This window comes from Myotis lucifugus, unplaced genomic scaffold (assembly GCF_000147115.1).
Source record: "Myotis lucifugus unplaced genomic scaffold, Myoluc2.0 scaffold_2, whole genome shotgun sequence".
NCBI classification, from domain to species: Eukaryota; Metazoa; Chordata; class Mammalia; order Chiroptera; family Vespertilionidae; genus Myotis; species Myotis lucifugus.
The window spans coordinates 2,512,340-2,537,160 of NW_005871050.1; positions in this window are offsets into that span (position 1 = coordinate 2,512,340).

Genomic DNA, 24,821 nt, shown 5'->3' on the forward strand with positions numbered 1-24,821 from the left:
CAAGCAAGTTGCAAAGGGCCTAACTAGGGTTGTTTTATTTTGTTTTTAATGGAGTTGCATTTATATCTACACAAATTTCTAGAGCTGCTTTTTCATGTAGTATTATACCTAATCACCCAATGCCCTGTGTATCAATGATCTATTCCACAAATCTTATCTGGTGGCCTCTGCTTGAGTGTAGAATCTCGGGAAAGGTAATTGTATCTGCTACTACTTTATAAAGAGAGGGAGATTCACCTGGGGTTTAAGAGTTTGAACTCTGGAGCCAGATCTCATGTCACAGAGTGAATGCTGTTTTTCTATTAGTGTAATGCCTCTGGGATGACCTGCCGACATGTCTGGTTCTCTTTCTAGAGAGAGCTGAGCTGGATGGATTGCAAAGGTTCACTATCTTTAATGTCCAGAGGAAAAATTAAGTCCAGGGTTGAGTGCCAATCTAAACTGAGGAGGGGATCTAAGACCAGTACCAAAGGTACATATCTGAGAAGTGAGGCCATGGAAAGGGAGCCAGGCAAGAGATCGAGAACTGCAGGGATCAAGAGCAGAAAAGTAGAATCCAAGAAAAGTTTGGGACATAGACCCTTGAGAATACCAATGAGCTGGTATTTGTCATTAAGATGTGGTATTGGGACACAGGACCAGGCTGACCACCCTACACTCTCCACAAGTCCTTATATTAGTTATTTTCCATCTCACCATCATACAGCTCCATTAACAATTAAAAATATTACCATAGCCAGAATTTTCCAAAGCATGATCTTCAGAAAACATAATTTCTTGAAGAAGTTAGTAAGCATATTGTGAAACCAGTTTTGGAATTGTAGTATTGAAAAAAAGTTTAAAATGTGTTTTCTTACTGTATACCCTCTGAAATGATGCTAATATGCAGGATCAATCCTCAGAAGGGAAGTAGAGGACGCAGCAGACCCTTAAACATACTTGAGAAGGGAACATTCTTTTAAGCATAATCTCTTCCTGCCATAGCTCATTGTACCTACAAAGCACTTCAGGGTCATCATGATGAAAGAGGCCATGTAAGTTCAATATAGTTTTGTGGGTTTTTGTGGGGGGGGGGGGGCCGGTTGGTGTGTGTGTTGTTGTTGTGTTGTTTTTTTTTTTTGAGCAATAAAATATTAAACCCAAAGGATTTATTGTTTTTTAATTTAAATTCTTTATTGTTTAAAGTATTACATAAGTCTCCTTTTTCCCCCATTGACCACTCCCTGGCTGCCCCCCCAGCACATGCCCTTCCCCCTCCCCCCTTCCCCCCCCCACCCCCCCCCCGCTTTCCCTCATAGGTTAGACAGTCTGTTTGATGCTTCTATGACTCTGGTTCTATTTTTGTTCATCAGTTTATGTTGTTCATTATATTCCACAAATGAGTGAGATCATGTGATATTTATCAGTTCAATACAGTTTTATGTTTCAGATGGGTGTATCTAATGATAATATGAGGCAGGGAACACCAAAATGGGGACTTAAGAGGCTGCAAAGGACTGCTCCCAACCAGGTGGTTGACAAAGTGGAATTGAGAGAAATCAACCATATTATCTTAGGGTTTATGAGAGCCAAGGAAGGGGAAGCTGGGCAGGGTATAAATCAGATGAGAGAGAATTCTTCTCTGGGAGGGGAGCAAGGATGGTTTCCTGTAGGATCAGCCATTTCTGAAGTACTTGCTCTGTGCCAAGTATGGTGCTATATTCTTGATCTTCAATATTTCATTGAACTCTCCCAAGAACCTCACAAGGTAAATCTCATGATTCTGCTTTGCAGATTAAGAAATAAAGGTTCCAAGAGATAAATAGCCTAAATTCATCAAGTTTATTCATCTGCAGAGCTGGGATCCAAGCTTAGGTCAGAACGACTCCAAATTCTGTGGCCTTTGTTCTCTCCTATAGATCACATGGCCTCAATAGGCCCTGTGCTCACTTCTTTTTGGCTTCTGCCTTGGGGGTTCGCACTGTAACAGTAAGGGAGGAAAATACCAACAAATAACTCAAATGGAGTTATGTTAGAGGTCTGTTCAAGGTATGGTGAGCATAAAGGTAAAAAGGTAAAAAGTTGCTATCATTAAGTCAGTTTGGGATGAGGTGGAGGGCTGGTCATGAGGTGTTCTAAGAGGAACAGCCCCTTAAACTGAGTCCTGATAAGAATCACTAAGGTGACAAGGTGTAGGTGGTAGGTGACTTGGGGGAGGGGTGTTCAGTAAATTCCTGACACAGGAAACTGTCCATGTGGTAACTGTCATAAAAACTTCTCAAATGGAAAAACAAACGTCTCTTCAAGCAAAAAGTCTATATTACAGTTGCTATAGTTCTGTTTCAAAAGTTCAGAGACCTGATCACCAAAGGGAAATACAACAGAACCAAAGAAAACAACCAAAGGCATCGCTAATCTTCCATCTGCACCAATGATGTAGGAAAATAAACGAGAGCTAAGCAAAATAAAACAAATCAAAAACGCCTTAAACAAAAACGTCTCTTTTGAGACAAGAGGAAAGCTCTTTATCCCAAAGTCACGGTCATGTTTTCCGTGTTTATGCTATGATGTGACCGGGGCTTCAGTGTCCAGTTGGGGGTCTGTCCCTTTTTATTCTACAGAGCTTAATCTGTCTCCATCACTTCCCAGAGTCAGTCAGGAATTGACTTAAAATGCCAAAGTTTGATTTCAGCTGTGCGGCGTCCGCCTTCCAAGCCACAACATCTGAACGCAGCCTCTTTCTAGGCAAGAGAACAGTCAATAAGGAAATACCATAGTTAGGCCCTTTGCAACTTGCTTGAAGTGTGAGGCAGCGCTTCATTTCCTGATCGCTCAGGTGGACATTGTAAAAACAATTAAGAGCAATGACTAATCACTGAATCAAAGCAGGTTGCACAACTCATTTGCAATTGTGTGCTCAGTTCTGTGTGCCAACAAACAAAGACTTGGGGAGTTTATTATTTAAACCAATTAAAAGCTCTAGGCAAAGCAAGTAGTCAATTTGTGGTCACGGTGGTGGGAAAACATCAGTTGGAAGAGCCTGAGGAATTTCATGAGCAGAGCCATATGGCCAAAATCAGAATGAAGCACCCAGAATTGCTGGGAAAGTCTGCACTAAAAGCAATTTCAGAATAAAGCTTCACCTAGAAAGAGCAGACTTATGCTCTGTGCTTGCCTCTCCCGCCACCTCTCAGCCCCTCACTCCCCTCCTCCCTCAACCATATTCTAGCCCGCCTGCAATGCTGGTAGTTTTAACCAACAGTAAAAGAAAAATGAACTGACTAAAGTCCAAACTCTGACTGTTCAGCAAGAGACATTGCTAAATTTCCTGTCAACCATTTGCACTTTTATGTATTTTAGGGCTACCTAGAGAGTTCTTAAAGGCCCAGATGATGAAAATCGGCCACCCTTCTTCCCAAATGAGGTGCACAGTCCATCTGGAGAGGGCACTCACACTTTTGTATGAAGCTGTAAGCCGTAAAACAGAAAGTAAAGAATTAAAAACTGAAGCCATTTGGTAGCAGTTATATTAAAAAAAAAAAAAAAGGTTGAGGGAGGTAGAAGGTAGTGTAGTGGGGCCAGTTATTTCAGCAAATTAGATTTACAGAATGGATATTATGGACTAAGCCTTTACTGAGAGTTCCTTTTCTCCTTTTCACATCACCATGAAATATTTTCCACTTATATATATTTTTTTTCTGACCTACAAGTCCCTTCGTTCCTATCCACTCTCCTTCATGTCTCCTTCTCCCTGCATTTTCCTGGAAAGTCTAATAATTCTTGTGCTCCCAATAAATTTCACTTGTTAAGGTCCTGTTTTCTTTCTCCAAGTTCCTTCTAAAACAGTGGTTCTCCACCTTCTGGCCCTTTAAATACAGTTCCTCATGTTGTGACCCAACCATAAAATTATTTTTGTTGCTACTTCATAACTGTAATGTTGCTACTGTTATGAATCATAATGTAAATATCTGATATGCAGGATGGTCTTAGGCGACCCCTGTGAAAGGGTCGTTCGACCGCCAAAGGGGTCGAGACCCACAGGTTGAGAATCGCTGCTCTGAAAGAAGCATTCTCACACACTCCTGATTATAGAAGGAGGAAGAACAATTGTATAAAAACCAACTGGAAATTTTTGACAGCTAAGTCAGCTAAGTGTAGCTTTCCTGTACCATGTTGTATATTCTAAACAATATGATAAGATTAAGTAATTTTTGTACATCAATAAAAAATGTGGTTTGTGGAATGCAGACAAGTAAATTGAGTAAATTCAATAACAAAGAATAACAACTGTAGCCATAGTCCATTTGGCTCAGTGAATAGAGCATTGGCCTGTGAACTGAAGGGTCCCGAGTTTGATTCCTCAAAGGCACATTCCTGGGTTGCGGGCATACAGGAGGCAGCCGATCAATGATTCTCTCTCATCATCAATGTTTCTCTCTCTCCCTCTCCCTTCTTCTCTGAAATAAATAAAAATATATTTTAAAAAATAATAACAACTGTAATGTCATTCCTTTCAAAAAGTCTAGCACTGCCAATACTTCCATAATTACTATGGCACATCATTTAGTGTGTTGTGGCAGTCATGTATACAACTCACTTTCTGCAACTTGGAGGATGGCAGCAGGAAAAGGGTAGAGAAGCTGCTAGGCTGTCTACTTAGAGTTTACCCTAAACTGTCAACATGAGAATCCCAATCCCACCTCATTTTATTCCAACAAGTTGTAAGGAGCAGAACCAACTTGCATCACAGGTGCATTTTTAAGTCAGAGGCCTATAAAGAGTGAAGTTAAAAAGCACAAAACTGCACGACCTGTGGGCCAAACTTGCCTCTGCTACTAGGACCTAAAAAAGTCCTTAGAAAGTCAGACAGTCTCATGGGCCTGTTTGACTATCCAAAGAATCTTCCTTCCTAAACTATCAGACATGGAAGAGATTTAAGTGATCATCTTATAGTTCAGGTATTGAGAACATCTCCCCATTTTTAAACCAGTGGGAATGGGAGTGACATGTCAGAGAGAACTAAACTGTTTGAGTAGTAGATTTTAAAACAGACAATTAAGAGGCTCCAAAGTTATATTTTAGCAGAAAATGGCTTTGATGGCAGACATCCCTGAAGTCCAGTCCTATGCAGATTTGGGATGGCCACCCACCTGTGTGAGAGCACCAGGAACCCTGCTTAATTTACAAAACAGAATGCCAACTCTGTCAACTGGCTGGTTATCAATTCTGATAGGCATTACAACTGCTGAACAAAATGTAGTTCTTATCTAGGAGAAGAAATGTTCACAACTGAAGAATGCAAACCCCAATCCCTTTGAAGTTAGGCATGACCATGTTACTTGCTTTGACCAATGATGTGTGAGTGAAAATGCTATATGTTAATCCTATGTAAAAACATTTAATTGTTCTCATTTAAGAGCTTCTAGAGCTCTCTTGCCCTGGCCTGGTAATCCCTGAAGCATGGTGCTGAGTTGATGCTATGGAGTGACTACACAGAGCAAACTTGACCCATGCTTGACATGTAGCATGAATGACCAAAATAGTTGTGTTGTGTTAAACCACTAAGATTTGGGTGGTGTTTGTTATCACAGTGTATCCTAGACTATTCTGACAGTAATAATCAAAATCTAAGGCTATAGCTCTTTTTATCCCCAGAGCTGTACCTTAGTCATTCACTGAATAGTTTCATTTTGAATAAAAAGCTATTTTACCAAGTAGGAAACACAATTTAGTTAAGTAATATTAAAGGACATGTTGACCACCTAATCTTTAGACTCTTCAAGGTCTAATTTTATACCAAATTAAATACATAACCAGAAAGTAATTTATCTTAATTAATTTGTCTTAGGTACATGTAAGAATGCAGTTATTAAACCTTAAATTATTCAAGATTGAGCCACTGAAGTCATTGTCTACAAAAACCAATGCAATGCTACATACAATTCTCTTTATATCATACTAGTGGCCTGATGTATGAAATTCATGCACATTAAAAGGGGATTAATTAGAGGAAATATTTTAATATGGCTATTTGCCCTTTCTCTATAATAGAAGTGTCAGAGATAAAAAAATTAGTAAAATGTATATGAAAATCTTCCTCCTGTCAGAGTCTGGGGCACACCATGGGACCCAGAGTCAAGTGTCCGCCCAACCATGTGCGAGTCGAAGTTGCGGGAGACCCAGACCTGGCTGACCCCATCCCCATTGGGCTAGATCCAGACCCGGCTGTTCCCACCCTTGTCAAGCCCCGCTGGGCAGGGGGCGTGGCCTGAGGTCCCCCGGCCCAGGGTGAGGGGAGCAGCCTGAGGTCCCCCCTGCCCAGCACTGGGGCAGGGGGCACACATTGAGGTGCCCCATCAAGCCCCGCCAGGCGGGGGGCATGGCCTGAGGTCCCCTGTCAAGCCCTGCCAGGAGGGGGGTGTGGCCTCAGGTCCCCTGGCCCGGTGCCAAGGCAAGGGGTGCAGCCTGAGGACCCCCGGCTTGGCACTGGGGTAGGGAGCACAGCCTGAGGTCCCCCAGCCTGGTGCCGGGGCAGGGGGAGCAGCCTGATGTCCCCCAGCCCAGCACTGGGGCTGGGGGGTGCACCTTGAGGTCCCCCGTCAAGCCCCTCCAGGTGGGGGGCACGGCCTGAGGTCCCTCGGCCTGGTGCTGGGGCCAGGGGTATGGCCTGAGGTCCCCCATCAAGCCCTGCCAAGTGGGGGGCATTGCCTGAGGTCCCCTGGCCTGGCACCAGGGTGGGAGGTGCAGCCTGAGGTCCCCTGTCAAGCCCCAAGTGGGGGCGGTCACGCAGCCTCAGGTCCCTGCTGATTGCTCGTTAAGACTCGTTATGGGAACTCAGCTTCTGCTGTGGGTATAGCTAACTTGTGTTAGGGAAACCCCCTGCCTCCAATGTGGGCACAGCCATCTTGTGTTACGGAAACCTCCTGCCTCCGATGTGGGCACCACCATCTTTGTGACAGAGTGATGGTCAGTTTGCATATTCCCTCTTTATTATGTAGGATTTCATGAGATAAGGTATACCTGAAATCTGGTTCTAAGGCAGAAAAACTTCTCTCTCTTTTTAAGATATATATATATATATCTTAAAAATATATATATTTTTATTTCAGAGAGAGGAAGGAAGAGGGGGAGGGAGAAACATCAATGATGTCAGAGAATCATTGATCAGCTGCCTCCTGCACATCCCCCACTGGGGATCGAGCCCTCAACCTGGGCATGTGCCTTGACCAGAAATCGAACCCTGATATCCTGGTTCATGGGTTGATGCTCAACTATTGAGCCACGCCAGCCAGGCAAATCTCTCTTTTTTTAAATCCAGTTTTCTTTCTTTCTTTTCTTTTTTTAGAACACTGGGTTCATATTTCCATTTTTACCTTGGGTAACCAGTAAGCCCCAAGCTAAATTTATCATTTCATTTCAAGTTATCATATTGGTTCTCCCTAGCATGATTCCTCTTGCTTGTAATTCCAGTCTGTATTTATATCTTATATACTGCTTTAAAATCCTTTAGGAATATTGATAGCTATTATAAATTATTTTGTTTTCAAGGCAGACTCTCTTGCAGAGCCAAACAACCTCCACAAAGTGAATCCTGTCTATTCACTTGAGACCTAGTTCTAAGGGGTTGCAGTTTCTCATTTGTGCCTCTACTGTCTTCAAAGGGAAGGAAATAATCTCAGGGGGTATTGGATGGAGTTTGTTTGCCCTGTAGAGGTACAGCAACCTTGTTTATTTGATTCAGGGTGAGAAGAGTTAGAGTATAAGTTCAGAAATAATCTAATTACCTGTATTTTGGGGAAAGCAGAATATGACAATAAATGGAGATAGGGCATGTAGGCAATACTATTGCAAAGGAAACTGTACCATGATCCTCAATGGAATATTTGATCATATTTTAATTTGGTATTTTATAGTACATAGTTCCCATAAATTGAAGGGGGAGAAATGAGAAATATATGAGGCTAAACCACTAAATCAAATGTCTTGCTAAAAGTCCCAGTAAGCTCAGTAAGTTGCATTTCTCAAATTATAGCAGGATTTCTCAACCTTAGCACTATTAACAATTTGGGGTGGATAACTTTTTGTTGGTGAGGGTGGCCTTATGCGTGCAAAATATTTGGCAGCATCTCTGGCCTTGACTCACTCTATCCCAGTAGCACTTTCTCCCAGTCATGACAATCAAAAATGTCTCTAGGCATTGGCAAATGTCCACTGGGTTGAGGTGGGGGGCGGAGGGCAAAATTACCCATCATTGAAAACCACTGAATTAAGGTAATCTTTCATCATAAACTTCTGACATATTATCCATATACATACCCTGTCCTCTTTCTTATAAAATAAACACAGTAGTTGTCATTATAGTGTACTTACTATGTGTCAGATACTTTATATACATTATCTCATTTAATCTTCACCACAGCCCCATGAAGGGATTATTTATGTCTGATTTACAGATGAAAATTTTGAAGTCTAGAGAAAGTCACACAAGTTGTAGGAGAGCTAAGAGACAAACCCATATCTGCTTGGCTCTAAACCTATGTTCTTACCCACTATTCAAAGCATATCGACAATCATATAAGGTACTATTTATCCCAGTGTTACAAATGAAGATACTAAAGTTCATCCAACTTAAGTGATTTACCCTTGAAGTATCAGGGTAATAATCCCCATGGCTCAAAAGACACATTTATTTTTTCTCCACATGGATCTAGTAAGGGGTTGCTGGACCATTTGTAACCTCTCCCACTTGGGTGCCAACAGAGACAAAAGGGTGAGACATCTGGAATCAATGAAATTCAGAGACTTCACCAAAGGGAAATACCAAAGCAATGGCAATCAGCAAAAGAAAAAAAAAATACATCAGTACTGGGGAGGCCACACAGCTACCAAAGCTTGCAATGAGAAGAAACAGCCAACTGCTACTACCACTTATGGAACCCTTTGAGTATTTCTCTGGTAATCTCTGACCCTCTCCTGCTCTCTCCTGCTTCACTGAACTCTAAAGATGGGGGGGGGGGCTTTGTGACCAAGTTCAATTTTTTAAGGCACTTTGAGATTATTCTGCTTTATTTCTGCTAATGACAGACCAAGTCATATTTTCTGAAATGATAATGAAAAGTCAATAACACATGAACTTCCCACATGCCCAAGCTGTTTCTTTCTTTATTTGTTTGTTTGTTTTTCCTTTTTTCTTAAAATTTATTGAGGTGACATTGGTTCCAAGCTGGGGTTTAATATGGCAAATTGATATGTGAACCAGTGTTGCTATTTAATGTGGTTTCTATCAAAGTGTTCATAAAACCTGGGGCTGCAGCTGGCTCCCATTAGGTAGTTTCTTGGTGAAAGTTTTCCAAGGAAAACTTTTTTAACAACTTCATAAAGTCAGGCACAAAAGGGCAGTGCAATGACCAGCTGAAAGACATGGGTCTTTTTATCTTTGACTGAAATGTTAAATGGGGGCTTGCTCTGTCCTTTTCTGGAAGAAAAATTGGAAGGCATTAAAGGCTACATCTTGAAACTTGCATGATTTCATTCATTTATTCTTGTGTTTATTTGTTTAACATTTATTTATCACCTATTATACGACATTCACTGTGCCAAATGCTGGGAGGTACAAAAAGGAATTACACTTGGGTTCTTGAGGATGTGAAGGAGAAAGACTGGTAAGAACACAAATAACTGCAACTCAAAGCAGTCTATGGTAAGGGTTTCACTGTTGGAATTTGTAAACTATCTGGAAAAGTGCCTGGTGCAAAATAAGTGCTCAGAAAATGTGTGAAAGAGGTCTTCCCACCCAGCACACTCTCTTACCCAGGACCTGGGTTAGTTCCAGATTGGTGTAAGTATTGATCATTCATTCAAACAACCCTTTCATTCAACCATCATGTATAATAATGCTATAATAGTTAGGAGGAACAACTTGATCCCCCCTAGGGCAGCGGTTCTCAGCCTGTAGGTCTCGACCCCTTTGGGGGTCAAACGACCCTTTCACAGGGGTCGCCTAAGAACATCGGAAAACACATATATAATTACATATTGTTTTTGTGATTAATCACTATGCTTTAATTATGTTCAATTTGTAACAATGAAAATACATCCTGCATATCAGATATTTACATTATGATTCATAACAGTAGCAAAATTATAGTTATGAAGTAGCAACAAAAATAATTTTATGGTTGGGGGTCACCACAACATGAGGAACTTTATTAAAGGGTCGCGGCATTAGAAAGGTTGAGAACCACTGCCCTAGGGGATGATGTGATCAGACAAGACTCTATGAAAAAGGCACTCTTGAAACTACATCTTAAGAATGAAACTTCTACACAAGTATGAAGGAAGAAGATAGACATTCTATAGTGGGGGATAGCCTGAGCAAAGATGTAGAAGTAGGAACATGCTTGGTATGTTTGGGGAACAAGGAATAAATCACTTTGACAAGAACACAATTCAGAGAAATACTGGGAAATCAAATTCATGATAGGTAGGGTGAGATCATAGAGAATCTCAAATTCTAGTGTAAAGTACTGCAAGCAATTAGTAGCTTTTATATGTTGCAGAAATTATACTTGAAAAATATGGAGTAAGAATTCATTGAGTCCCCAGATTCTCAATAATTGTGTCCTAATGGTGTCATTCATTATACTAAGTCTCAGAACCATTTGTCCTTCCAAAATATTCCCATACTATCGAATCCAAGAACTTTGGGAGCCTATGAAAGAAAAGGTCCTGAGAACTCATGGTAACTCTGTATCTAAGGAATGAGTCCTTGAATAAAAGAACAGAATTTGCAGACATTATGCAAGATTTTTGTACATATACTCTCTAATGTAATTCTCACAAACAACCTATGAGGTAGGTTCAAATATAATACCCATTTCACAGATTAGAAGACTAAGCCTCAAATAGTAGATCAAAACAGGATTCAAACTGTTTTCTTTGAAATCCAATATTCTTTTGGATACCACACTGCCTCCTGAATGAAATCTTTGCAAAATTTTGCATTGGGACATCCTGTTATTCTCTTGAAACTTAGCAAAATTCCTATTTGCCTGTTGTCAAAACATCCTTGAATGTCAAATATTTTGGAGTTCTAGCCAAATTAGGGAAAATAATGAACTCCAGGACTTCCAGAACAATTCATTATAAAGGTGAAACTACCCTCACATTTTACTCAACCATCAAGGGACACGACTCAGTGAATCAGAGGAAATGGTACCAACTGTAACTAGGTGGCTTAGGTTCAATGTATCTACATCAAGTCATGGGAAGACATGGATTGGCTTTGCTATTCTGATAGCCTCTGCTGCCTAATTAAATATCATATCATTGAAACTTTAGTGAACAATTATATTAGCAGATAACCTAGTATGGCATTCTAGATTTTGCAAAGGTATACAATTACCCTTGGAAAAACCACCAAACCCAACTTTACAAATGAGAAAGCTGAAGTCCAGGGAGACTAAGTAACTTGCTTAAGGTCACATATTTCAATATGTGGCAAAGTTGAGATTCGAACTCTGGACTTTTGACCCGCAAAGTTCGATATACTACTCTTTAAGTGCCAAGACACTCATTTGCCTTCATTTTGACAAAATAACTGATTGAAAGACTACACAAAATCACCAACTTAACTGCTTTGATTTCCCAATGTTAAACTTCCAGTTTCTGAGGTTCCTTTCCATCCCCATGTCCAGCCCTCCATTGACTGGACTGACAAACTGGTCTGGTACCATCTCAAACTCCTAAATGCAATAAATATGACTTAACCATAAGGAAATCCAAAACACATGGCAACCATAAAAAATAGCATTGGAGAAATTAACAGCAAGTTATCAGAGAGACAAGAATTTCCAGTAGTGTTATATAGATTAGTCATGACTAGCCTCTGTCAAAAAACCCGGAGGATATTAAAATGATATAGATGAGAGAGAAAACATGGGAGCAAGATAAATGGCTACCTGGTGAGCTAGGCAGAGAGACTCAAAAGATCACTAAAATTTTAAGTAATCAAATCATTGTATTCATTGGCTCCCATACTTTATCATATTCTAGAGCCCCAGTGCATGAAATTCATGCATGGGTGGGCTCCCTCAGGGTGGCCTGCAGAGATCAGGCCTTAGCTCACGCCCCCAGCCTCACAACCCTGCAGCCCCGCAGGGCACCCCACCTTGGCCTGGCCCCACCCGCTTGCCCCGCCCCCCAGTGCCACAGCTGGTCGCCATCTGTGGGGCCCCCACTCGCACCTGCATTGGCCTGGTGCCACCCGCTCGCCAGCCCTGCTCCCTGCCACCACCCCTGGTAATATATATCTAAAATTTATTTTGTATACATCATTGCCTATGTCTATCAATCAGATAATGACTTCACAGATGAGAAAACACGTAGATTACCTTTTTAGCTCTCACATGAGTGGCCTATTCAACTAGTGAGATGGAGATCCTAATCTAGGTCCTTATTGTTCAGGAACTAATTATGTAAAAGCCTTCTACTTGATATCCCTTAATATAATGGTTCTCAAACTTGAGAATCCATCAAAATCAGATGTAAACCCCAGACTTTTGCCCCTCCCCCCTCAGAATTTCTGATTCAGTAGGTCTGGGACAGATCTCAAGAATTAGTATTTCTAACAAGTTCCTGGGTGCTCTAGACACCACTAATCCAGGTACTACGCTTGGAGAACAAATGCTGTACACCCACCCAAGCATTCATCTGAAAACACTCATTTTGTTTGTACTGCTCTTTGCAAATACTTTCAGTGGCTCACAATTGCCTACACAATAAAATTCAGACTCCAATGGGTGCAAGCTCCACCCACCCTCTCTCTGCAACTTCAACTCATCTCTCAATACTCACAAACACAAACCCTTTCATCCAACTAGGAAGGTTTCTTCACTGGTACCTAAACTCAATACTTTTACTGCTGACTTTAACCCTTGCTTCATGCTGTTCCTGACAAAGGAAATGCCTTCATTTTTCCTTTGCCCATCAATATCCACAGCCTCTGGCTCCTGCTCCATTTCCTCTAACTGACCTTTTCTGACTGTTATAGCTGCATTAATCTCCTCCTTCTATAAAGGCCAATAGAAGTTCTAATTTGCACTCCTCAGTTTAGCAAGCAGTTAGTTGAGCAGTTTTATATGTCTTCTCTTTGTATCTAAACTCAGTTTCCTCAAGGCATATGTCCTAAGTAAAGTTCATTAGCCTCTCCTTCAGTGCCCATGGTAGTGCTAGACAAATAGTATTTACTCAATAAATACAATCCTTTTAAAAAATATATGTTTTTATTGATTTCAAAGAGAGGAAGGGAGAGGGAGAGAGAGATAGAAACATCAATAAGAGAGAATCATCAATCTGCTGCCTCCTGCACGCCCCCCACTGGGAATTGAGCCTGCAACCTGGGCATGTGCCCTGAACAGGAATCAAACCTTGACCTCCTGGTTCATGGGTCAATGCTCAACCACTGAGCAACACCAGCTGGGCAATACAATCCTTTTTAATATATAACTTTATTAGTTAAGTGTGCCAGTATATTGTTAAAAACTGGCAAAGCTTGGCATAATAAATGGCATATTTTGGCTAATCAGGCTTGTTCTGTTTCCAAGTTTTTGTTTGTTTATTTGTTTTACATTTCTTTCATGTTCTGAGAATTTTGGAGGACAGTTGAGAACGGACGTGACAACATGAGTACAATCTATACATTTGCTGATCTCTGCTGGATATTTTCCAATATGCTCACACATGGAGCACAGACCTAATTTGCAGAACTCAACTTAACCCTCTGGTAATGCAGATGCATCATAGGTGCCTTTGACCCAGATCAGCACTGAACACTGATCTAGACATATGCTAATTAAGATTTCATTAATGACTAAAATATCCTGCCTTTGAGGGATGCCTTGGTGAAACTGGAGGGAGATTAAAAAGACAATTACATTTCTTAAATCAACCCCCTTGTTTTCTATGAAATACTTTAAGGCTGATTGGTTTAATTCCACCTTTTAAAAAAATCTCACTTAGGGGGAAATGGGAATATAAAAAGAATAATCTCCCAAAGCAAATTTAAGCTAAACTAACAGGGACATTGCATGTAGAAAACAAGTAATGTCTTCAACTATGCTGTCTGGGTTTTTCCTCCCATAGAATCTGAATTGATGAAAACAGACATAAATTGTTTATACACACAAAAATAATTTGAATTAAAAAATTTCACTGGATTTCTAAACAGATTACTAACCTAGATCTGATTTTAGTAAAACATCTGGTACTTTTTTTTACTATCAATTGTTGTCTTCACTCCAGTCTCATATAACCACACATAGATAGTTTCTAGAACACATGAGGGAGTAATCAATCACCTGGAAGCTGGACATCATTCCAATGACAATGCCAATGTTCCTAAACCCAATGACATTAGTTAGAATTGACAATGGATTTTGACTTTGTTTTGGATTTCCTTCTCTCCAAAGAGGTTCTACAACTCCAAATACTTTGCTAGACAAGTGACTGCTTAAATGAGTGCAAAGTAACAGGCTTGCTGGTTTCTATGGCAGGCCATACATAATCACCATAGAAATATATAATTACACCTGTCAAACTCATCTTGTGTAATTGATTCAGTGACTAACAATGTCAGTGGCAAGCTAAGCTTTGAGGTCTTGCTGTGAGAAAATACTCATACACGGCTAAACATCTTGGTATCTTAATTGCTTGTCATACTGCCAAGGCTCCTGTGTTGTCTCTATCTCCACAGCAACAGACTGGGATAGATAAAGTGCATTTAATAGCATAAAGTAAAATGATCATCTTGTTTTTGTTTTAGAGATCCTTTAAGAAAATCATGGAGTCATTGAAAATAATATGGTCATGAAGCCAGATTTGAAATATTTGAAAGTCTAAAATATGATTCTGTGCATTAAAACCAGATGCATGTTTTGTGCTTTCTAAAAAAAGAATCTTCTAATTATCACTATGAGCTGAGAGGAGTAACCCATGCTTGAACATGTACAAAGACAAATTGTGACATGAAGTTTTCATCACACTTACTGCCTTTTCAGGAATTGTTAGAACACATTAAAGTCCCTCAATCACAAATCAAGAAAGCACTGGAAGCTACTGACTATTGGAAGTTTTTTGTTTGTTTGTTTGTTTGTTTGTTTTGAGAGGGTGGTTTGGATATTAATATCATGGCAAAATAGAAGCCACCAACACTGGGAACAGCACACCAACCATAATTATGTGTAATGAAGATAAACAGTCATAGCTAGTGTAACAAAATGGACTAGATTACTTTTAAAATTTAACAAATTATGTCCTGTAGCTAGTGCTCAAAAAGTACAGTGACTAACTGAAAGCTGTCAAGAAGTCTACAGATTCACCATGTTTTACCCAACATTAAATAACTTTTGATACACTTCACAGATAATAAGTACCATTGACCCTTGAACAACTCAGGGATTAGGGAAGCCAAAAACCCACAGTCAAAAATCCACATATGACTTTTGACTCCCCAAAAGCTTAACTACTGACAGCCTACTGTTGACTGGAAGACTTACTGATAACCTAAACAGTTGATTAGCACATATTTTATGTGTCGCATGTATTACATACTGTATTCTTACAATAAAGTAAGCTAGAGAAAAGCAAATGTTATTAAGAAAATCATAAGAAAGAGAAAATACATTTATAGTATTGTACATATTTATTGACAAGAATCAAATATAAGTGGACCTGTGTAGTTAAAACCCATATTTCCCAAGGGTATACTTTATCACATCCAATCTCTACTACAATGAGATATCCCATACCCATTAGGATGATTACTATCAACCTCCACTGATCTCTTCCCTAACAAGCTGTCTTCCATATAAAACATACTCAGGCAACTGCTTGCCAAAACCACTAAAGTTCATTCATGTATCAATTTATTCATTTATTTTGTTGTTCAACATATTTTTGAACACTTACAATGTGTCAGGCACTGTGCTAGGTGTTGGGATGTGACAAGAGAGACTGTGTGTTATGGGAGCACATAATAGTGCATTCACTTAGACTCAGATGATCAGAAACATTTTCCTGAAGGAGATAACACCTAAACTAAGCCTTGTAGGATGAGTAAAATATTAACCTGGTTTTAGGGAGTGGGAAGGGAAGATCACTCACAGTAAAAAATCACAGAGGTGAGGTACAAAACAGTTAGAGCATAACGGGAAATAAGGCTTGAGAGAGAAGAAGGAACCAGATCATTGAGGGATTTGATATGTTAAATGATAATTGTTTTATTATCATTTAACACAGGGGTCCTCAAACTTTTTAAACAGGGGGCCAGTTCACTGTCCCTCAGACCGTTGGAGGGCCGAACTATAGTTTAAAAAAAAAAACTATGAACAAATTCCTATGCACACTGCACATATCTTATTTTGAAGTAAAAAAACAAAATGGGAACAAATACAATATTTGTATTTGCATGTGGCCCACGGGCCGTAGTTTGAGGACCCCTGATTTAACATATCAAATACCTCAGAGGAAGCAAAAAGAAAAAGGAATCCAAAAATATGAAGATAGTGTAAGGAACCTCTAGGATGACTTCAAGCATACCAACATTCGCATTTTGGGGGTACCAGAAGGAGAAGAGAGAGAGCAAGATATTGAAAACCTATTTGAAGAAATAATGACAGAAAATTTCCCCTACCTGGTGAAAGAAATAGACTTACAAGTTCATGAAGCTCAGAGAGTCACAAACAAGAGGAACCAAGGAGGTCCACACCAAGATACATCATAATTAAAATGCCAAAGGTTAAAGACAAAGAGAGAATCTTTTAAATCAGCAAGAGAAAAGCAGTTAGTTACATATAAGGAAGCATCCATACAATTGTCAGCTGATTTCTCAACAGAAGTTTTGCAGGCCAGAAGGGAGTAGCAAGAAATATTTAAAGTTATGAATAGCAAGGACCTACAACCCAGATTACTCTACCCAGCAAAGCTATCATTTAGAATTGAAGGTCAGATAAAGAGCTTCACAGACAAGAAAAGCTAAAGGAGGTCATCATGACCAAACCAGTATTACAAGAAATGTCAAAGGGTCTTCTTTAAGAAGAAGATGAAGAAGAAGAAGAAGAAGAAGGAGGAGAAGAAGAAGAGGAAGAAGAAGAAGAAGAAGAAGAAGAAGAAGAAGAAGAAGAAGAAGAAGAAGAAGAAGAAGAAGAAGAAGAAGAAGAAATAATATGAACAATAAAATAGAAATAATACATATCTATCAACTATTGAAACTATAAATAAAAATAAATGGACAAGGAATCTAATGAACAAAATAATCTGATGAATAAAATAGGAAAAGAGGTATGGAAACATGGGACATACTGACAAATCTCAGGGGGAAGAGGGTGGGTGGGTGGTGAGAAGAGATTAACCAAAGAATTTATATGCATATATACATTACCCATGGACACAGACAATAGGGTGATGAAGACTTGAAGCAGGGCAGGATCCAGGTAGAGGAGAGCAATGGGGGAAAAATGGGGGAGGGGAGATATCTATAATATTCTCAACAATAAAGATATAAAAAAGAAAGAAAATTAAACAGGATTATCATATGATCTAGAAATTCCACTTCTGGGAATATACCCAAAATAATTGAAATCAGGATCTCTAAGTGCTATTTGTATATCCATGTCCATAGCAGCATTATTCACAACTAGGGGCCCAGTGCACGAATCCATGCATTTTGAAAAGAACTGTGTGCCACAAGGCTGCAGTGGGCACAGGGGTGGGTCTCAGCCAATCCTCTGTGCCCCTGCCCAGCCCCTCCTGCTGTGGTCCCCGGTCTGGTTCCCTGTCTGCTGGCAGGCCTGCTCCCACCGCCACCACTCCCACATGCTGATGGTGCGAAATGATTGGGGCCAGCACCAGCAGCAGGTGTGAGTGGGGCCAGCACCAGGCTCTGGCAGTGGGTGCGAGCGGGGCCGTCACCGATAGTGGGTGTGAGTGGCGGCTGCTGGCCCCAATCGCCCCTCAGGAGCAAGGGGAGGTGGAGAAGCCCTGAGGGGTGATTGGAGCCGGTAGCCGATGCTCGCATCCACTGATGGTGGCATGCAGAAGCAAAGAATTTTCAATAACCACCAGAGGCTCGCCCCAAAGGCAGTGACCGGTGTCCCACCTTAGTCTGGCACTCCCACTCACCTGCTCCACCATCCTGCCACAGCCAACGCCTGCCATGTTTTGCACGCACCCCCTGGTGGTCAGCGCACGTCATAGTGACTGGTTGTTCTGCTGTTCAGTATATTTGCATATTAGCCTTTTATTATATAGGATAGCCAAAATGTGGAGGCAACTTAAGTATCCATCAACAGATGAATGAATAAACAAAATATGGTATATACATACAATGGACTATTATTCAATCTTAAAAAGGAAGAAAATCTTGACACATGCTATAACATGGATGAACATTGAGGACATTATACTAAATGAAATAAGGCACTAACAGAAGGGTAAATATTGCATGATTCCACTTACATGAGGTACCTAGAATAGTCAAATTCTTAGAAAATAATTAGGGAGGAGGAAATACAGAGTAATGGAATGGGTATATATTTTCAAGTTTAAAAGCGTTCTGGAGATTGATTCCACAACATTATAAACAAAATTAACACTATTGAATTCTACACCTAAAATGGTTAAAATAATAAATTTCATGTTACATGTATTTTTACCACAATTAAAGATTTGTTTTAAAGAAAAAAATGCAACAATGGTTTTCAAGACTCGGAACATCATGTACAAAGAACAGTAGTCCCTGTTTGCAGCCCTGGGAGCAACAAAGGGGAAACCAGATGGAGTCCAGTGGTTGTCCTGATTTGGAGAGAGAAAACTGGGACTCCAGAGAGGCCAGGATGGTTAAGGTTCACAGGGAAGAACCCCAAAGAAGAAGAAAGGTGCTTTGAAAGAGGTCTCTGGGGAATCTACATGTGAGCTAATGATTCATTTTAACCTAATTGTGGTATAAGGTCTGAAGTATGGATCAGGTTTTTTTTGCATAAGGTTATCCACTTGTTCCATTACCATTTACTGAAAAGACTATCTTTTCACCACTAAAATCCTTTTTCAACTTTGCCAAAAGTCAAGTGAACATATACGTATATCCTTGTCTACTTCTAGACTCTATTCTGAATAGATCCATATTTTAGCATTTATGCCAGTACCATACTGTCTTGATTTCTGTGGCTTTATAATAAGTTTTGAAATCAGGCAGTAGTAAAGTCTCCAAATGTGTTATCCTTCAAAATTGCTTTGGATAGATATTGTAGGCTCTTTGTATTTTCATATTAATTTTATAAGTGGCTTATGGATTTCTAAAAAACAAACAAACAAACAAGAACAACCTGATGAGATTTTGGTTGGTATTGTGTGAAATTTATTAATCATTTTGGAAAAAAATGATATCTTAACACCACTGAGTTTTATGACCCATGCTAGAGGCCTAATGCATGAAATTCCTGCAAGGGGCTTGGCCCTCGCTGCCCTGGCTTTGTCCGGAAGGTCATCCGGCCGGTTATCCTGCCATTCGGTCTAATTAGCATATTAGTTCTTTACTGTATAGGAAATATGGTCTGTCTCTCCACTTATTACACTGATTATAAACCAACAAAATAATCAAATGCCACTCTTCTTGGTATTTCCTGGCTTCATTCATCAATTAGTTCTTATTTAACTCTCCAGCGTTACTTTTTAGATTGAAATTGTATTTTTACTAAGTAATAGATATGTGTTTTAAAATAAAATTGTAGTACAAAGCTTATAATTGAAAGATAGAAATAGTCTTTTTCCAATCCCTCCCCATCAAACTCCATCCCTCTACACACCCAAGACCTGCTATCCAGAAGCCCACCAAGAGTCACTTCATTAGAACAAAATAGACTCCTATAACTCAGGAAATTCCATGGGATTTAGGAGCTCTGTATCAGGAACCAGAGTCAAAGGCCAAATATTAGAACAAAAGATACTGTTATACCTTAGGAAATTACAAGGGTTTTAGGAGCTCTGTGCTAGGAACCAGAGGCAGAGAACAATACATATATTTTCTATTATTTCACATATATCTTTTATACCTTTTAACTTTTCTTTTTAATCTCCGTATCTTTATATTTAAACTTGGATTCTTGCAGGCAGAAAAAGTTGCTTTATATCCTAGCTAACCATGTTTGCTTTATAATTGGTACTTTTAGACCATTTACATTTCACATGATTATTATGATTGAATTTAAATCTTTATCTTGCTATTTATTTTCTTTTCCCCATCTGTTTTTTGTTCCTTTTTTCCTCTTTCTTCTGCACATTTTTTACACATTTTACTTCTACATATGTTATAAATTCCATACTACATTGATATTACTTTTGCTTTGAACAATCTATTATCTTAAAAAAAACTTTAAATGATAAGAAAAATTTGTTTATATTTATTCACACAGTTATAATTTCCAGTACTCTTTCTTTCTTTGTGTAGATCTAGAGTTCTATCTGGTTTCATGTTCTTCTTCCCAGAAATAGTCTTTAAACACTTCTTGTAGTGTAGATGTGCTGGTGATAAATTTTTTCAGCTTTTGTATATCTGAAAGTCTTTATTTCACCTTTTTTTGGCAGGGGGAGGGGCCTAGAGAATTTTTTCCCCAGTTTTATTTAGATGTAACTGACAAGCAAAAATTTTATATATTTAAGCTATACAACTTGATGTTTTATCACCTTCATTTTATATATATATATTTTTTTTTTTCCTGGGCACAGTATTCCACATTGGCAGGTTTTGTTTTATTTCAGCATTTGAAATACGGTACACCAATGTCTTCTCACTTGCATTATTTCCAACTATTAATTTGCTGTCATCCATATCTTTGTATGTACATAAAGTATCACTTTACCCCTGGCTAATTTTTTTATTTTCTCTTAATCACTGGCCTTGAAAAACTTGATTATGATATGTCTTGGGGCAGTTTTCTTCATGTTTTTGAGCTTGAGATTGAGGTTTGTTCAGCTTTTCATACCTGTAGGTATTCTGTTTTTATCCAATTTGGAAAATTTTCAGCCATTATTTCTTAATTTTTTTTCAACTACCCCTTTTTGAGACTCCAGTTTCATATATCTTAGACACCTTGAAGTTGTCCATCAGCTCACTGATGCTCTGATCAATATTTTTTTTCTGTCTTTTATTCTTTCTGTGTTTCATTTTGAATAATTTGTTTTGCTTTCAAGTTTATGAATCTTTTCTTCTGCAATGTCTGATCTGTTCTTAATCCCATCCATGAGTGTTTCATCTCAAACATTATGTCATCTACAGTAGTTTGATTTGGGTCTTCTCTAGATCTTTCATGTCTCTACTTAATATGCTCAAGCTTCTTAAACATATGGAATATGGTTATAACTATTTTAATGTCCTTGTCTACTAATTTTATCATGTGTCATTTCTGGCTCTATTTCAATTGATTGATTTTTTTATTCCTTGCTCTATTGTATTTTGCTACTTTTTTGCATATCTGTTAATTTTTAACAGCTTTTTAAAGACACCATTCACATACCATAAAATTTACCGATTTAAAATATAAAATTCAATGTTTTAGTATATTTATAGTTATGCATCATCACAATCCACAATCAATTTTAGAACATATTCATCATCTCTAAAATAAATCATGCACTCCTTAGCCATCATACCCCTTGGATCCCCCCCAGCTACCCCCAACCCAGACCAAGGCAGCCATTAGTCTACATTCTGCCTCTCAATATTTGCTTATTCTGTATAGTTCATAAACTTGAATCATAAAATATGTGGTTGGTCCTTTGTGACTGGTTTCTTTCACTTAACATGTTTCAAGATTCATCCATGTTATAGCATGTATCGGTATTTCATTTATTTTTATTGACAAAAATATTTCATCAATTGCCTGTTCATTTTGTTTGGATGACAAACATTGAAAGTTTTAACTTATGAATGCTAGATATATTTTTAAATAAATATTCTTGAGCTCTATTCTGGGATGCAATTAAATTGGTTGGAAAATGTTTATCCTTTCAGATCTTGGTTTTGATACTTGTTAGGCAGCACCAGAACAGTGTTTAAGCTAAGGCTAATTTTGCCCAACTACTAAGATAAAATCTTTCTGAATACTCTATCAAATGCCTAATGAATTATAAGGTTTTTCATTCTCGCTCATGGAAATGGGAACTATTCAAGTCCTATGTGAGACTAAACATGGCCCTTCCCCCCATTCTCTGTCACAGCCAGGAAATTCCCTTCAGCAGTAAGCTGGAGTAATTGTAGGGCTTACTTAATTTGTTTCCTGTGACACAGGGATCAGTGTTCTTCATTGTCTGATATACAGTGTCTTGAAAACCATTGTTGATTTCATATATTTTGTATGGTTTTAAATTTCTTTCAGGCCAGAGGGTAAATCTAGTCCCTTTTACTCAATCTTGGTCAGAGGCTGAAGACTTCCTTCAGTATCACGTTTTACCCCAAAGTTTAAGTTTTATAAAATAAAATAACTCTCATTTCCCAATCTTATTTCTTCTTTGACTGGGCAAAGAGAAATTTCTCTCAATAAGTTGGTTGTTGTGTTACTTTAGTGTTTACACACAACATGTATGTGTGTATATATTTTATGTATATGTATGTAAATATATACCCTCATTTGATATTCATACCATCCTTCTGAAATAGATGGTAGTAGTAAACCCTGTGTTATAGACAGGTAAATTAAAGTTCTGAGAATTTGTTTAAAGTGACTTTTCTTAAGTCACACAGCCCATACATAGGAGAGTGCTCAAATCTGCTACAACCAGATCTCATTCTTTCCATCATAAACCATGTGAACTGTCAACCTCCAAGGAAATGAGTTCAATTCCAACATCTTTTTTTCACCCACCACTCCTTTCTATAGAGGAACAATGGTGATATGATTGATAAGATTCCTGGGCACTGGTTGAACCTGATTTTCTAACGTCTAAGATCTTAGGAAGCCAAATGAGACATTACTAGCTGCTTGATCCAGTATAATCTATCTCTGAGGAAGTTCCAACAAGTTTTGAATAGTGGGGTGATGAGCACAGACCAGAAGAGATGGGACCAGATTGAAAATACAGGGTAGAAGAAGGTACAGGAATGGATTGATCAATGAGTTTGGCCACAGGGTCACAGGTTAAACAAAGTCATAGATCTGGAAGCTGCTAGTTAATTCAGAGTCATGGTGAATTCAGATACGGAAAGCAAGAATAAGGCTGTAGGTCACATGTAAGTAGGAAAGCCAAAGTCAGGACACGCAAAGGATAAAAGTCAATACTTAGCAAGGTGTAGAATCCAGGAATATTGACATGAACCAGTAGAATGAAGACACCCAAAGATAGAGGAATATTGGAAGTCTGAAATCCAGGGAATCTGGAACCAGATGATACTCAGGAATTGAAGGAGAAAATTAGTAAGGGGAAAGATAAAATACTAGTAACAAGGAAGGACTTCAAGCAAACTCAGTTTCGCTGTCTTCAGTTCACAACTTTGATATAGGCTCCTATTGGAGAGTGTTATGCTAATACTGAGATACTATTAACAAGATATACAGTTAGAGGACCCAGTGAATACAAAAATCCTGGTCTACCTACCCATTCTCTCCATAAGATCCCTGAGAGATATCTAGATGCAAGGAAAACAAAGTAATGATAAATTATTACCTGTGATTTGAGCTCTAAATCCCAGTACAAAAGTTAAGTGAGCATGTTTGGAGCACATTAAGCATATATTTATTTTTTTCCTTAGGCCAGAGACCTATGTGGCTCTCTTCCCTAAATGCAAACCAACATCTCAGAATTCTATTTTTCAAATATGACATTAAGCAATTTTTGTATCTTCTTCTTCCCTGTATCCCAAAACTTATTGAATATTCTTCAGAGATAGAATATACTGGACCAAGCAGTTAGGTCAGTTAGAGCATCATATCATTAGGGCCAAGGTTAGTGCCTATTGATCACAGGGAGAACAAAGGCATAATATGTGGCTTAAATAGCAGAAAACTACCCTGTTATAGAGAGCATATCTCTAAGAACACACCTGAGTGACTTTAGGTCAGTAATATCATCTCTGTATAGGAAGGACACTATGATGATTATATATACATATATATATATATATATATATATATATATATATGTGATATAAATATATATATATTTGATATAAATATATATATATATATATATTATAATGATATATAAAGTCCTGACCAGAAGATGCATATGCTGAAGTCACCTTTTAAATTCCAAATAAATAGTTTGTGTATGAGGAACTCTTGTTTGGGGTAAATTCCTCTGGGATCCGAGAAAGAGACTTGAAATCTCTAAACTAGATTGTTCAAAGTATTGAAATATGCTGTCTTTTCAATATTAAAGAAGTATGACTTTGATCGTGATTATTTTTACTATAAGTGATGATTTATATTACACTATCCCTCTAAGAAGTGGTACTAAAGGACTTCCTGAATCTTCTAAAATCAATTAATAGATCTTACCAATGAAATGAATACTCAAATTACTTAGACTTTCTAATTAACTAAAAGAAGACCAATATTGCCTTTAATAATTGTGGAACAAGAAAGTAAAGGAGATTTCACATATGGTGGCCAACAGGATGGCAGGGAGGGAGTGTGAGTGAGTATAGGAGCAAGAGGGGCATGTGTGGACATGTGTGGTGTGTGTGAGGGGGGGGAGTGAGGGACAGTTAGACATCACAGGAGTCTGGAGGACTGGCAGATCAGGCTCTCCTAGACAGGGATCCCCTGCTACTGCCCTGGGCACTCCAAGGCCAG